A 5,317-nucleotide genomic window follows, 5' to 3' on the forward strand; every position below is an offset into this window, starting at 1 on the left:
TGTTGCTTTCGAGACAATGTTTAGAGTTGTTATATCTACAACATTTTTACAGCAAATCCTAAGTAGTGGATTGTTATTGGTTGTTATGAGTGGGCAAAATTTAAGTTATAAATTCAAATTAGAACCAATAACAACTTACCACTTATGATTTGTTGTTAAAAAAAATAAAAATAAAAAACCACAATTTGCTAAGGTGTCTATTTGTGTTTGGTTTTTTTATCACTTTTACATAGATTCACCACATAAGCATTTTTATCATGTATAGATATGAAAAAAATCGTGGAATTTTTTTGTGTCACTATACTTTTCGAGGAAGATATTGGTGGGTTTTAAAAAGTTCAAGGACAAGAGTTATACTTTTAGTTTGATAATTGCAGAGAGTGAGATAAAAGGGAACCAGTTAACTGGAACTAGAGATAGGAAAGGCAGATATTCAAATGGATAATTGGATTCGGCTCAGTTCAATTAGCTTCAGAGCTTTGTTGTTGATAAAAGGAAATGTTTATGCTGCTGATAAGACTAACCATGACATTCGAAAGATTAGCAATACAAGTCCCAATTCCCAACTCTCTTTTTGATGTTCTTCTTGATGTGTGGTGTAACTTATTATTAGTTTTCTCCAATATTTTAATAAATTTACCAAGAATTTTGTAGGTTAATTGGTTGGCATCTTAATTTCTAATAAAGATATTCATGACTCAGATCTCTCAACTATTGACGTATATATTTTTTTTTATAAATAAATTTCCTTGTAAAAAATTGTAATATTTAGTTATTTTATAGACAAAATAGAAATCACACTATATATGTGTGTGTGTGTGTTCACAAATTGAAAATTGCATGATATAGTGGTTAATATGGACAAGCATGTTTCATGCCTACTAAAAAAATGCATATATCCTTCCGTTATTTATTTATTTTTACATTCTTGATTGTGTGCTACTAATTTTCTCCCATTTTTGTCAGACATTGCTTCAATTGTTGCATGATATGGTGTTTTAATTGTTTCTTATATAAATCTTTGAAAAATTATATTAAAATTTTATTTTACTAAAACAAAAGAAATATATTTATTCTATTACACACACACACACATATTACATGTGACTGAAAGGAGTTAGAAAATTTAAAGAACTAAGATTTATTTTAGTGAATTCACAAATATTTAATTTTATATGGCTTTTGTGTCAATTGTTGTCAAAACAACTAAATATGAGTAAGAATGTCATATTCTAAATTTATTATTATTATTCCAACTAAAAAATTATCTCTTATATAGAGTTTATAAAATAATCATATAAATTCATTTGATATAAATAATTAACGCACAACTATAGATAATTAATATAAGCATTTACTCTATTAGCTAATTTAATGAACTAATACTTTAATATAAATGCAACTTTTTTTTTTTTTGGTAACCGAAAATATCTTACTTCAAGGACTTGTGTTACACTTGGCGAGTTGTCTATCGTTGTCTTTTTTGTTTTTCTTTAGCTTTGGTGAAAGTGAAATAAGTCATATCTTGCTCCCAAAAACACTTTCTTTTTGTTTTTGAAAAGTTTGATAAAAAATAACTTTAGAAATTTGTTAATCAACAATTTAAAAAAAAATAAAAATGTAATTAACTTTAAGTACATATTTTTATATTTTCTATTAAAATAGCATTAAATTTTTTAGGACGCCATTAACCATACCTATATTGCAAATCCAATTTTTAGATTGCGCTATTTTCAAATTGTTAGCCCTATCTTTTTTGTTTAAATTTCATTTTTAGTTTTAACCTAAGTATTACTTTTTTTTTTTACCAAAAGAAAATTACCATTTTTATAAAGATTTTTAAAAAAACAAAGAAAACAAATAAACAGGGCATCAACAACCCTTTTTGGAAGGGCTTGAGCCTCAAAAAGCCCTTTGGATAGGGAATTTGCATCTTTATTCTTATCTTTATGGATCCACCTAAACAAAAGAAAAAGTTATAATTAGGATTAAAAATGCGCTAGGCCTCTAATCTCATCCACCGATTGCAACAAATCCCATCTAGGCGGATTTGAGGAGTCCATCACTGCATCGATGAAGTATTTAAATGGCTTGCTTGAACCCTTAACTAATCACTAGATCTGCAACCCATGTCAAAGCTAATGCTTTTGTTGTCTTATGCTAAGCAACTCTTAGTAGTCTTCACCCCTAAGCATTAACAAATTCATCATCATTCATCAATGCTTCTTGCTATAACTTCTACGCTTGCTCTCACCTTATTTCATGCAACATCCACATTGAATTTAATCCAATCAATAGCAACAACATAGGCAAACTATTCAACCAAAAGTTGGACTATCTGAATACTCGAATAAACCTAGAGCTAGCTAATTGAAATTTAAGCCACAGTTTGTATCAAAGCAGCCATAAATAGATGGACTTGTGTTTTCCTTTATGCCTTATAGGATACCCCCTTAGACCTTAGTCCTGCATTTCAAAGGAAATGCACCTACGGCTACCCTCCACAATATTACATCAAGCCTCTCATTAAGCTCGCTACTCCATAGTTTCCTCCATGATCTCTTGTTGTGTTAGTTACAGATTAGGACGTTTGGTAGAGGAGTTTGAGGAATGCTATTTGAGTATTTTTGATATACGTGTGGATGAAAAAATGTATAGAAATATATGTAAATGTGTTTGAAATGTAAAAAATGTTGCTCAAATTTGGTTACCAAACGAAAAACCGATTCAATTTCTCAACATAACCTAAAAATCTGTTCAAAATGCTGCACACTTTGAGATTTTGGGGGGTATTTGGTACATGTGCTTAAAAATATGTGTTTTATTGTTTAAAAATATGTGTAGAAATATGTGTGAGTAAAAAAATACGTGAAAATGTGTATAATGTTACTTGAAAACTGAAAACGTGTGTTTAAAATTATGTACCAAATAGCTCCTAAATTTTCTTTATGGCTTCTATTTTGACTCCACACTACAAAAAAGACTAGTTTCCACTCGTCCCAACTATAACTCTCTACAGTGATTAAATTCGAAACTAGCATTTGAATTTTCCTTGATCTTGGGGTAGGTTTGAAGCCCCTCATCTATGAAATTTAAGGATCTTGCTCCTACAACTCTCAACTCCATGCTAGGACCTGCGAGCCAGAAGTTGATCTACCTCTTTTTCCCTCAATCCACTCAACTTTGCAATACTTAACTTGAAGAATTTTCACCTAAAACCTATCATTGTAACCCATTTTTGCAAGCAAAACTTCATTCATACGTTTGAATTTTCAGAAGCCCAAACCATCTTTCACACAAGGTTCACATAAATTGAACCCATTGATTTTCTTTATTGGATTAGCAAATTTACTGGGCTAAAATGACAAATTTTAAGTTTAATCAACTAATATGACAATTGAGTAAAGTTAGCGGGGTAAATTAAATTTTTACTCATATCATTCCACCAAAACTTTCAAACCATGCCTCCAATAAGGATAGCCTAATCAGCCTAATTTTGTCACTTTATAGGTAATACTGTAGCTTAGCAGAGCTATTGATCTAATAAGGACAGCTAATCAGCCTAAGATGTTTAATTACTGCTCCAACTTCAACATCGTACAAAAAGTTTTGGAGCCTACAAACTCGAATCTTTCTTTTCCCCATTTTTTTTTGCTAAACTTCAAATCAGATTTCATCAAAATACGTATTCTATTCTATTACCAATGGTTAAAATTAATGTGGTCCAAACTGAACTTTTCGGTTGTTTATGCAAATATCTGTTCAATTGAACATTGATTAACCCACATTTCACCAAAAGATGTTGTATACAGCAATGTCATGATGAATTTTTGGCAGTTCTCATTGGTCTAAGTTTGTTTTTCAACTTGAGTCATTGTCTTGAATTTATTTGTCTCTGCAAATATTTCTCAACTAATTGTCGTATGCTTATGTATTTCTACAAGTAGACAAGAATGCTTGAAATGATATGATCATTAACTTATTGATAAAAATATAGAAGTATAGCTCTTTGCTTATTGGATTATTTTAATATGATTTTTTTTTTTTTGGGAATAGAATGTAGAGATAAGTTTGGATTGCACTGTAAACGTTTTTCAACGCGTTTGCGTTTTAAACAGTGGGTCAAATATTTAGTAACGGTCAATACTGATATTTCTCAACTAATTGTCGTATACTCATGTATTTCTACAAGTAGACAAGAATGCTTGAAATGATATGATCATTAACTTATTGATAAAAATATAAAAGTTACCTCTTTGCTTATTGGATTATTTTCATATGATTTTTATTTATTTATTTACTTATTTATTTTGGGAAAAGAATGTAGAGATAATAAAAGTGTTAGTTTGGATTGCATTTTCAGCGCGTTTGCATTTTTAATAGTGAGTTCCGCGCACTATTCACGGAACCTACAAGTACGGAATTTAGCAAAATTTTCATTAAAACTGGGTCTTACGGTACTATTCACACATTTAAAAATTATTTTGTTACAGTGTTTTTAGTTTTCAGTTTTCAATAATAAGCGGTATCTAAACAGACCCTAAAAGAAATGAAAAATAATAACTTTTTTTCTATTTTTCCTTTTCTATTTTTCCTTTTTTTGGGGGGGGGGGGGGGTTGAATGATCTTCCGAGCATTCCTACTGATCAAGATAAGCTCTGAGTATATTTGGAGACGATAAGAATGAGGAAATATCTAAAGGAAAAGCTGCACACACCGTATTAAATACTGAACAACTTTTCTGGCCGATTTATGTGGAGAAGACCCTGAACAGGATAACCTCATCTACCCCACTCACAAAAAGCTGGAGAAGATACATGACATGACATGCATTAAGTAGAAACCTAGATGAAGAACAAGTGGACGATGGAGATGAGAGGGGATGATGTTATATAAAGGAGAAGGATCCATAGAAGAAGGGGATGATTTGGTGACCTAAGAGCTGTAACCTGTATTCAATTAATCAAAAGTCTCTTCGGATTCAAACGCGCTTAGTCTTTGCATGTACATTTTGCTGGTTTATACTTGCATGCCATAATCAATTGTTGTGAGCTCCATAGTTAATCTAGCTCTATCACCAGCTCTACAAATTTTATTTTTTTGGGCTTGGGCCATAAATCCAGACCCTACAAAATATATGTTGCAAATTTTTTTTTTTCGAATTCAAGAACATATTGAGGATATTGTGGACAAAGGTTTTTTTTTTTTTTTTTAAGCAATAGTATATGTTCATTATTAATAATGGAACTATGGAGATTCTTTGATTCTTTCTAATCCGGAATCCCCCCCCCCCCCCCCCCACAAAACAAAAAAAAAA

Source organism: Quercus suber, unplaced genomic scaffold (assembly GCF_002906115.3).
Source record: "Quercus suber isolate HL8 unplaced genomic scaffold, Cork oak 2.0 scaffold_250, whole genome shotgun sequence".
In the NCBI taxonomy this organism is placed as follows: domain Eukaryota; kingdom Viridiplantae; phylum Streptophyta; class Magnoliopsida; order Fagales; family Fagaceae; genus Quercus; species Quercus suber.